The sequence below is a fragment of the Martes martes genome, assembly GCF_963455335.1.
Source record: "Martes martes genome assembly, chromosome: 5".
Classification (NCBI taxonomy): Eukaryota; Metazoa; Chordata; class Mammalia; order Carnivora; family Mustelidae; genus Martes; species Martes martes.
In genome coordinates, this window is record NC_137892.1 from 16,691,992 (window position 1) to 16,704,129 (window position 12,138).

Consider the following 12,138-nt stretch of genomic DNA (forward strand, 5'->3'; position numbering starts at 1 on the left):
CTCTCAAATAAATGAGTAAAATCTTTTAAAAAATGTTAGAAAATTTTTCCCTTCCCCCCAACCCCTGCCCTCTAAAGCCCTCAAGTTGTTTCTCAGAGTCCACAGTCTCTCATACTTCATCTCCCCCTCCGATTCCCCCCTTCACTTTTCCTTCCCTTCTCCTAATGTCCTCCATGTCATTTCCTATGTTCCACAAGTAAGTGAAACCAAATGATAATTGACTTATTTCATTCAGCATAATCTCTTCCAGTCCCGTCCATGTGGATGCAAAAGTTGGGTATTCATCCTATCTGATGGCTGAGTAATATTCCATTGTATATATGGACCACATCTTCTTTATCCATTTGCCTATTGAAGGGCATCTTGGCTCTTCCCACAGTTTGGCTATTGTGGACATTGCTGCTATGAACTTTGGGGTATATACGGTCCTTCTTTTCATTACATCTCTATCTTTGGGGTAAATACCATGTATTGTTTATTAACTATCCAGACACTTGTTTTTATCCTGCTTAGCTGATAAGGTTTAATAAATGTAGGTTAACACAAAATTGATTTTATTTTCCCCCTCTGGATCTTACTTATTTGTTTAGAATATTACTCAAAATATAAATCAATTTTTGATGAACATTTAGAAAGAAAAATAAGTCTCTCTATTGCCCTGATTCATTTTGTTTCCACATAAAGGGATAATTATTCCTTTTCAGTGCTTCACAGACTACAAATTTCATTATTATGGAACCAAAAAATCCGGGTATATTAACAGTATTGATGGTCAGTACATTTTATAGAAATAAACTTCAGTAAGTCTGTCACTGAAATACAAGAGGAAAAACACAATATGATGGTAATAATAATAGACTCATTCTTCAGTATCCATGAACATGTCCAAAAAATACTCATATAACTTCCTCAAAAATAAAAAGCATGAGAATTAGTTCAAGGGAGTTTGAATAGTATTGTTTCTTTATCCCTTTAAATTCAGAAATCATTTTCCCATCTGAAATTACCTTTACTTATAAACATGAAGGATCAGTAACACAGTACAAAAATAAATGTTAAGGAATGAAAAAGTAAACTAGCAATGGATTCCTAGGATAATATAACATTTTAATAGATTCAGAATTCCACCCTATCAGAAAAAACTATGTTAATGTTTTGGCTGACCAATAATTTAAGAATGGCTTAGGTCACCATAGAATAATATGAGCCCCTATTTAGCCCAAAATTTTCATACTACTCCACAATAGCAACCAAAAGGACTGCCATGATGATGAACTCAAACCTCTCCTTGTGGAATACAGTTCATGACTATCCTCATTAGAGATTCCTCATCCCAAGTTATCCCATGAGAAAAAGGGATCCAACTGGATCCAACTGCTTAAAGTTACCTATGCCTAAAAAGGTGAACTTCTTTGGCAGCACATCTCACCATAGCCCAACTGACCCTGATCCTCAGTTTAAGTTAGTAGCACTGCCCTGTTAACCCCTAACGTCTCAAAAAGCTGTTTAGTAATAACAGACGCCCCAGGGCACCTGTGTGGCTCAGTGGGTGCATTCAACTCTTAATTTCAGCTCAGAGCATGATCTCAGGGTTGTGAAATCGAGCCCCACATAGAGCTCTGTGCTGGATGTGGAACCTGCTTGGGATTTTCTCTCTCCCCCTGCCTGTCCTTCCCTCTCCCTATCTCTCTCAAAAATAATAATAATAATAATAATAATAATAATTTATCATTAAAAATAATAATAAACATTAGCACCCAATACTAAATTCATCTAGATTTATTGGGTCCATCTTTATTTTCTATCAACTTATGAAATCACAAATGTATGTCGATGTATGATCTTAATAATGTAATAATCTTCACTGCGGAGAAAAACTTAAATTCAATTGACCCTTGAATTTTTGTTGCAAAGCAATATGGAGGGGAAGGGGCAGTTACCAACCTCAGGAAATATTTAATCTAAATTAATAAGCTTATAAAAAATATAAAGAAGAAATATAAATATAAATATAAATATAAAAAATATAAAGAAGATAGTTCAGAATAAAATAAATTTTGAAAGTGGTTTTGTATAAACTATTATATTAATATTTCATGCCCAGCCCACAGAGATATAGATATATGATTACCTTTCACAGATAATGAAAGCGTTATAGTTTATCTGTCTAGTATCACATAGACCATAATTATACCAATATTGAAACTACAATTCAAAATTATTCTGAATTCTATATTCTTTCCTTTATCCCATGATGCTTCTGACATATTACCCACAGTTGGCCCTGCCCAAATATCAATTATTAATTAACCTTGCAACATTTTGCCTTTGGAGCCCCAGGAGCTACCATGTGGCATGAGCATGAAGGCCATTCTCCAGAACACCACCAACTTTATCCTCATGGGCCTCATCACACATCCTGCATTCCCAGGCTTATCTTTGCAGTGGTCTTCTCCATTTTTTTTTTTTTTTGGTGGCTGTAACAGCCAATGTGATCATGATTCTGCTCATCCATGTGGACTCTCACCTCCATTCACCCATGTACTTTTTACTCAGCCGGCTTTCATGGACACAGTTTACATTTGCATAATCTTCCCAAATGCTGCAAGATCTTCTATCCAAGGAAAAGATCATCTCCCTTTTGGTATGCATACTTCAGATCTTCCTCTACTTAACCCTAATTGGAGGTGAATTTTTCTTGCTGGGCCTCATGGCCTCTGACTGGTGTGTGGCTGTGTGCAAACTCCTGGGATATCCTCTCCTCATGAACTGCAGGATTTGTTTATTCATGTGGTGGGCTCCTGGCTTGGTGGCTCCTTAGATGGATTTGTGCTGACCCCCTTCACTATGAGTTTCCCCTACTGATTAATTTCCCGAGAAATTAATCACTTTTTCTGTGAGATTTCAGCAGTACTAAAAATGTCATGTGTTGTTACATCACTCTATGAGACTCTGATGTATGCCTGCTATGTGCTAATGCTGCTCATCCCTATATCCATCATCTCTGTTTCCTATAAATGCATCCTGCTTGCCATCCATTAGATGAACTCTGCTGCAGGCTGGCATAAAGCCTTCTACACAAATGTGCTGCCCCATTCTTACCACACACCAGAGAAAGACAAGTTTGTATCCACCTTCTATACCATCCTCACCCCAATGCTCAACCCACTCATATACAGTTTGAGGAATAAAGATGTGGTCACAGCTCTAAGAAAATGCTGGGAAGATGCCCCTCCTCTCGGAGAATGAGAGTGCTGGATTTGTCCAGGAAATACTAGAGAGGGCCAGATACAAACATCATTTGTGTTGTAGTCACTGGCACACATTTATTCCATAAAATATGCTTTTGATTCTGGAAAATTATTCACTGTGATTTTAGTAATCCTGAATTATCAATAGGTAAAATCATCTCTTTGCAAGAATCACTTAGGAACAATAAGCGAAGACTACAAGTATCATAATTGGCCAATTCTCTAGTCTGGATTCACTGTAAAACTTTTTCCAGACAGCATTCTCTTCAAGTAACACCATAAATAATCCCAAATGGGCCAAATGCCCCTTTTAAGAGTACTGAATAAATATTTTTATGTTACACAGGTTTATGTGTCTTTTGCATCTATATTACTGATCAATTTTTGAACAGAAATTGCAAGGAGCAGTCACCATATCCTTGAGGATTTAATGTCAAACATTCATATAAATTAATTTTTTTCTAATGATAATGTAGCAGCTTTATTTAGGAAAACTTTATGAAAATAATTTAATTGTATTTTGGTTTCTGTATTCTTAGTCATCTTTTATGAATGTTTGTATTCTCTAACTACTGAAATTAAACTATGGGTAGTTATCATGCCTTTATTCACATAGAGTTTCATATGTTCATGGAAATCAATAGACATTTACTAGTTGAATAAGATATGACTTCTGTCATTCAGATGGCAACATGGCTAAAATCTTCAAAAACTTGCACTCATGCCCTGCTGGGGTGGCCTGTGATGTGGGTGACAAAGAATTCTTCAAAGAGTAAAACCACAAGCAGAACAGAATTCATTCACTCTCCAAGAGAGGAGAATGAATATAATATGTGATATATGTGACATATGTATCACATATGTATCACATATGGATATATGTGGGGGTGTGTGTGTGTGTATACATATATATGTATACATATATACATATATATATATATATATACATATATATATATATATGTATATATGACAAGAGAGATGTCAGCCAGGAGTTTCTGTCAGGCTGGGCTTTTTAAAGGTTTCTGAAAGATTTGAGAGGGTTTCTGTTGTGTTCATGGGGGTTAGGGGTGGGGAGGGGTTTGACTTTTAGCCAGGTAGAGCAGGAGGAGGCAAGTTTTTCTAAGGGCTCTGTTTGGGGCTTGTGCAGGATGTGGGATGTGTTCCAGCTAGAGAATATGTCTTGCGGTCTATTTTCTAAGAATGTGGGGCCCCTAGAAAAACAAAAAAAGTTAGGATCACTTACTTCCTACTGTGAGTTTTGTCTGCACGCTTGGTCAGGGAAGAGACTTTGAATAGAATCCTTTTATTCCCTCCTCTCTATTTGAAATTATCCCTGATTGGGAAAATAGGAGAAAGTCATTATTCTGTAAATACTTCCTGCTGAATAGGGTCATAGAGCTCTCCCTACCTAGCTGCAAAAGAGACAGGAACATGACATTCTGGTAGCAGACTGCTTTGTTCTGAAAGCCAGGGCTTCCCAGGCGTGTGAAAGATTGCTGATTAAGTTGAGATCTGGAGAAGGAAAATCCATAACCTTTGTTGTTTAGGAAGGTTAGGAGTGTGATGAAGCCAGAAATAGAAGTGGGAAAGAGGGACTACAGAGGCCTCTACATATTAGAAAAGGGTACTATTTGGGAGGGAGAGATTAGAGAGATCTGTGGTCTAAGTTGTCCAAAGAAATGGGGGGCTATCTCTAAAACCCTATGGTCAAACACTCCAAGTTAACTGTTGAGAGGTGTCAGGGTCAGCCCAGGTGAAGGTGGAAAGGTCTTGGGATTCTGGGGAGATGGGAATAGTGAAAAATACACCTTTAAGATTTAAAACAGTGAAGTACATGGTGTAGGGTCGAATGATGGAGAAGGGTGTATGAACTGGGAGTAATGAGGTGGGTGGGGACAAATGCCTCATTGATAATTATGAGATCCTAAACTAGTCCAAAAAAAAAAATCTAGCTTTTTGAATGGAAGGAGTGGAGTATTGTAGAGAGAATTAGTATGTTTTCATTTTAATGTAAGGGATTTGGAAACAAGAGGTTATAAACCTCACAAGGACTCAGCTTTAAGAGGATATTATGGTTTTGAAAGGAAACAAGTTGAATCCTTAAGGCATATAGCAATGGGGGTAAGTTGAGCAGTCTTAACTGATTCTGAGATATCTTACATGGGTGTGGGAACCAAAGTCATACCTGGAGAGAGTGAAGTGGAAACAAGGTTTGTTGGTTCAGCAAGGAGTCCCAAGAATTGGGATTGCGGATGGACAGGGTGCATATGAAGATGAGTACCTAGTCTTGATGGGGACATCCCTAGTCATCCCAGGAAAGGCACAAGACAGCATGGCCAAACAAGAAAGGAATGGCTAAAGATTTGATCTCCCAGGGCACATGAAAAGAGCGGGGTAACTGGAGGTTGAGAAAGAGCACTGTAAATCCTGACAAATGTGGAGGAAGAAAAAGAATGTCTGGAAACTTCTGGGAAAGGGCTGTAGATTGTTCCAGTGTTAATGGAGAGTACCCTGGTTTCAGCCACGGAGATGGAGATGACATGTATGGGAGTCTTTGCCAATCCTGGGATGTGTGAATACCTGTCTTAGAGAAGTCCCAGGAGATCTGCCACCAGGGATATGGCTGATGCCCCTTGTTGGGCCCAAAGACAAATTTTGGGTGGTTCTCCCCCACTTTGGTCACTCTTTCAGTGGCCAACCTGCTTACAAGAGGGGAAAGGGGTTTCAAGTTGATGGTTTTTATTGGGATATTGTTTAGACCAGTGACCCAGTTTACTGTAGGTGTAACAAGCTCTCAGAGGGGGCTTGTGGAATGTTCGGGTTGAGCTAGTAGGGTAAGATTTTTCCTGAATAGCTCCATTAAGGACAGTAGTCAGAATAGGATAAGTCTGAGATCATTTTTTGATACTTTTGCCTCTTTTTCCTTTGGTATCCGCCTCTCTTCTGGAAAAACCTTGAAGGCTGTGTCTAGTAGTTCAGATTAAGGAGTTTGAGGGCCTTTATATAGTTTCTGAAGTTGTGTTTTGTTTCATTTTTTTTCCTAATGTCTGGAGCTTATTGGCAGATGAAATGCATAGCCAGGGTAGATTTTCCTTTGTAAGAGTTAGGATCAAGAATGGTGAATTTTTATACAGCCTCAGTTAAGTGAGAATAAGGCAGGGTTTTCATCTCATCTCTGGACGATCTTCTTTAACCTTTCATGACTGACCTGTTTAGAAGCTGCTCCTTTCATACCTTCTATAAGGTGAGCGACCATGTGGTCATCTTTGACCTTGTTCCAGAGGAGAGCTGATAATTCCAACTGGGCTCAGCTAAGGGAGCCATTGATTTGCTGGGAGCCTATTTTGCAGGTTGTTTGCAGTTCATATCATCAGCATATTCAGTAGCCTTGGACAAAATTCTGTTCTTTTCCTCTGGGCTGGTACAGGTGGAGAAAATAACATAGAGGTCTCTCCAGGATAAATCATAAGAAAGACTGAGATACTCAAATTGCTTAGTGAACCTAGAGGGATTGGCTGAGGGAAAGAGCAAAATTTAGATTCTATATGATAAAGATCTGTCATGGAGAAGGGAACATGGACTTGAACAATGCCTCTGCTCCAGGCACCTCATAAAGATGGAATTGGGTGGCTGGCAGGAGCATTGGGAAATTGGTAAAAGTGTCCAGAAGAAGCATGGATGGGAGAAATATCAGGATGTTGAGGCAAGGGCTGGAGGGTAATGGGGTTCTGACATGTCTTCAGGGGAAAGAGCGGAAGTGGGAGGATGCAGAGTTGCCAAGGGAGGATTGACTATAGGCAAGTGGAAAGGCAGAGGTTGTTCAGCAGGGTTGAAGTCTGAGTCAGAAGAATTGGAGAGAGAGAGGTGTCTTTTGGGGGCAATACAAAGAGCATATGGCAAGCAACATAAAGGTCAGGATGATGATCAAATTCAAAGAAAGCTTTGACATAGGAACCTCACATCATTTACTAAGGCAATGAAAATATAAACTCAGTTGGAGTACAGTATTTTGATTAAGAGAGTCATTCCATAGCCAGATCTCCTACTCATCTAATTTATATTGGGGTCATGCTGTATTACAGTAGAAAATAGACATTTGAGCCAAGTATCTTGTTCCAGTCGGAGGTTTTTGATATTTTAAGGGAAACAACCCCAGAAGGGAGTCCTTAGGAAGGCTAGACAAGGTATTCCCCATCTGGAAATTTAGGAATAGGAGAAAGAAGATTTTTGAAGGCTGGAACAAAGGGAAAAATCATGAAGGGAGACATCTTGACCCAGCATCCCAAGAAGAAGATGAAACCCTGACCAGTACCAAGGACAAGAGAAAAAGGTATCGCTCAAACTCAAGGGTTCCTGTGAGGGAAAGGGATTGATGGTCCCAAGACTGTGGAAGGAACCAGAAGAGGTGTCCCTCCAATGGTCGATACACTGATTGTTGACTGAGCCCAGTACTGGGGCTTGGGGAATCAAGAACCTGCCATGGGGAATCAGCCAGCACCTAGTGATAATTCCTAATGCTCAAAATCTCGCAGAGCCCTCTTAAAAATGAAAATTTTGACTCACCCAATATTAGTTGACAAGAAGATCTGGTTGAGATGGTAAGCAGTGTCCAGTCCTCATGTATAGGACCACCAAAATGTTAAGGTGGCTTGGTAATGTGGGTGACAAAGAATCACACAAATAGTAGAGCCATAAGGGAGACAGAGTTTATTCACTTTCCCAGGGGGAAGAGAGGGACCAGACTTCAGGTGAGATGTTGGCCCCAAGTTTTTTTCAGGCTGAGCCTTTTAAGGGTTTTGAAGATGTGGGAGGATTGCCCCTATGTCCAAAGATGAGTGGTTAGGGAATTGACTCTTGGCCAGGTAGAACAAGAGGTGGCAGGTTTTCTGAGAGGCTCTGCCCAGGGTTCATCTAGGATGTGGGTTGTGGTCCAGCTAGAGAAGAGTATGTTTTGTAGTTGTGGTCTATTTTCTAAGAATGTCGAGCACCACTACCTAGAAAAAAAAAAAAAACAGAGAGGGGCAATTATAAGCACCTGTGAGTTTTGTCTGTAAGCTTGGTTAGGGAGGGGTCTTTGAATGGAACCTTTTTTATGCCCTAATAATATGGTATAGATAAACATAGAATGAATAAATTGAGAAATTTCACTAGCTAAGTTACTTCTCTTGGTCAATTCTTCCATTCTCAACTTCTTGTGCTATACTGGTAGACAGATATCTCTGATTCTAATTAGCTTTTGGCTAACTGTGGTGTTTGGCTAGAAGCCAAGTTTTGACAGACTATTAACTAAACAAAAGCTACTCTGATAGAACTGTCTTCATCCATTTATCTATTTTTAACTTTCTTTTTTTTCTTTTTACTGTACTATGCACTTTATATTACATAAGGCAACATACAATGCATTCACTTGATCTGTTTTTGCATTTGGCAATGAATATTTTTTTTCCAGAATCATTTTTTTTAATTTTTTATTTCTTTTCAGCGTAACAGTATTCATCGTTTTTTCACCACACCCAGTGCTCCATGCGTCTGTGCCCTCCCTAATACCCACCACCTGGTTCCCCCAACCTCCCATCCACCGCCCCTTCAAAACCCTCAGGTTGTTTTTCAGAGTCCATAGTCTCTCATGGTTCACCTCCCCTTCCAATTTCCCTCAACTCCCTTCTCCTCTCCATCTACCCTTGTCCTCCATATTATTTGTTATGCTCCACAAATAAGTGAAACCATGTGATACTTGACTCTCTCTGCTTGACTTATTTTTAACTTTCTACTGAATGAATGGTTCTAAAGTATGACAAATAAAAAAGAAGCTGTGATTCATCTGTTGTTTATTTTCTCTATTAATAAAAAGTCTAGAAAATGTTGGGCCCATGTTTTAGAGGTTTTATAGTAGACAAACACTATTAAATGATTACTTAAACTTGTGTTAATCTAATGTCAACATAGAGGTGAAAATGTTTTCCCCATTGATGTTAATGCAAGTAAAACATGCTCATCAATAGCTTTTTAAGGTTGGTTTTACCTTGGAATGTTCCTAATAACTTGATCATATCCAGAAATTAAACAAAAAAGAAATGGAGGAATTGCTTGGATAGATAAATCTCCAAGTGAAGAAATTGACTAGGATTCATTGAAGAAATATACTAATGTTGTTTCAGTTCAGTTTCATTCCCTTTTAATTACCTTGAGTCTATACAATGATACTTTCTTTTTTTTCCCTTCTTCTTGCCTTTGTTAGTATCTCTCCTGGTCTTTCCCTTCTCACAATTTTTCATTTCACAGTTCCCATTTCCCCTGTACTTTGGATATTTGTGTGTCTTTTTTCTTCAGAATCCTGCCAGGACCTGGGTGAATCGTTTGCACATTTAAGAAAGGCATTTAGGGGCGCCTGGGTAGCTCAGTGGGTTAAAGCCTCTGCCTTCGGCTCAGGTCATGGTCTCAGGGTTCTGGGATCGAGCCCCATGTCCGGCTCTCTGCTCAGCAGGGAGCCTGCTTCCCCCTCTCTCTCTGCCTGCCTCTCTGCCTACTTGTGATCTCTCTCTCTGTCAAATAAATAAATAAAATCTTTAAAAAAAGAAGGGCATTTAACACAGACTTTGACAAATATTTCAAAAGTATTGAAAAACAACTGGTAAGGGATGTGCATTTATATGAGTTCCTAGAAATGTCGTAGGAGTTAATGACTGGGGTAGGAAAGAAGAAGACCCTTTGGTGTTGTTAAAAGTCTATTTCCCACCTCAGTGGAGATTGCATTGAAGTGTTCATTTTGTGATAATTTATCAGTCTCACTGCATCTGACATATGCAGTTCTCTCTTTTATGCTGTACTTAATGTTTTAAACATTCTAGACATCGCATAATATACACTGTCGGTATCCCTTCTCCTCACTCATAAAACTTGTCCTATTTTACAAGAGATGACCAGGGATTTTTCCCCAATAATTGTACCAACTTATCCTATAAGATAACTTGTGATCATCAGTGTTTCCTCTTTCTTCAACTTCTCAGAAAGAGGAATGAAAGTTATAAATTTAAATTATTCATAAGTATCAATTGTACTCTCAGAAGATGTCAGGTACTATTCTAAATTGTGAATAAAGATGAAGAGAAAAGCAATTGTCCCCATTTTCCAAAGCATATTCACTGAATTATCTGATTTTGATCATCAGAAATTTTTAAAGATTTTATTTATTTATTTGACACAAAAAGAGAAATCAGAAGTAGGCAGGGCAGCAGGCAGAGAGAGATGACGAAGCAGACTTCCTGCTGAGTAGACAGCCCAATGTGGGGCTGGGCCAAAGGCAGAGGCTTAACCCACTGAGCCACCCAGGTGCCCAATCGTTTCAAAATTCTAAGAAATATTTGGAGAAGGAATGAGCCTCATGGTAGATGAAGACACTGATGTTTAGAGCACATCATCACCTCTCTCAAGCAGGAGGGAAATGGGAGTTCCAGAACCATGTCTACTGATTTTTGGTCTTGCATTTTTATGCCAAATCTTGCTATTAATTGATAGAAAAGAAAGAAGCAACAAATAAATAAAATCTTAAAAAAAAAAGAAAGAAAGGAGCATGTAGCACAATATACAGCTCCCAGCATGTTAATCCTGAGTGACCTAGGGAAAAAAGTCCTTCTGGAGTAACATGCTGAAAGAAATCTGTTAATTTTTTGTTGGATTCTAGCTGGGCTAGTCTAATAAGAACCTGATGGTCCTTGTTGAAATTTGGTAAGACCCCTGTGGGGTCTTTCTACAGATGAAGGATATGGACATGAAATTAACTGACCCTTGCTTTGCATATTTAATTTATATAGTAAATATTTAAAAGCATATTTATAGAACATAAAAAATGTAGTGGTCAATAATATAAAGTCTACTTCTTACATACTTTATTAAATGCTTTACTGAATAAATATCCGGGAAAGTTTTGGGCATTTAAGAGTGATCAGAAAAGGAAAATATTTAGACAATTATTTAGTTTAGAGAAGAGATTTCAGACCTCTGTTGTCTAGAAAGTGACAGTACATACTTGGAAAATTAGATTATTTTGGATAAAGTGAAATCCTGGTAAGTGAAGTCTGATAACAATGTGCATACAAAGTGTTTGAAAAATGAAATCCTAACTATACAGAAGTGATATATATGAGCTAGGATGGTTGTAATAATGGTTAATTTTATGGTATTGAAATGTTATTTAATAGAATAACAGGTGAATTCTGAAGTTTATAATTAGCTAAAACCAGAGGCATTTTTCATTGTTTTTCAGTTGGGAGTGTGATGGTGGTACATCTTATTAAACCAATATGCTTACCATGTCCTTGTCAATCAGTTGCCAAACATCCCACTGAGTGTTTCCTTCAAAAGTTCAGAGGTTCAAAGTTCAAGAAAATATTTAAAATTCCTGTTTCTGTTATAATACTTTAGTTTGCAGTATTAGATAAGAATGTAAATGCAATAAATAAATATCTATATGATCAATTTTGATATTTCATATTACTTAGTTCATTTTTATTATACCTTTAAGCTTATTCAATTATACTAGATTTTATGCATCACATGCAAAAGGACAGGCATTTTGATTTTGTTCCCTGATTCATCTCAGATACCAAGAAAATTTCCTGGTATAGAATGTGTTAAAAGTTATTAATTGGATGAATGAACAGATGTCATTTCATTTTCAAAGGCTTAGCACACAAAACCCACAAAGTTAATATTTTGTAATTCTTTATTTTTCTTGTGAAATCCATGTTTGAAGACTTGCAGTGAAAACTGTTAAATTTTATTTTTGTGACTATATATGTATTTGCATAACTTCAATAAGAATCTTTTCTCTTGGTAACAGGGTGTCAATGAACATAGCTCTGCTTCTCTGATCCGGAGATGATAA

At 38.0% G+C, this 12,138-nt stretch overlaps 1 pseudogene across 1 annotated transcript; it reads left to right on the plus strand.

Annotated features, from left to right (window-relative positions):
* Nucleotides 1-2,361: 2,361 nt before the first annotated feature.
* On the plus strand, nucleotides 2,362-3,278 carry LOC308342702 (olfactory receptor 2T2-like; annotated as a pseudogene). The gene has a single exon. The product of its transcript is annotated as an olfactory receptor 2T2-like (transcript).
* The last annotated feature ends 8,860 nt before the right edge of the window (nucleotides 3,279-12,138 follow it).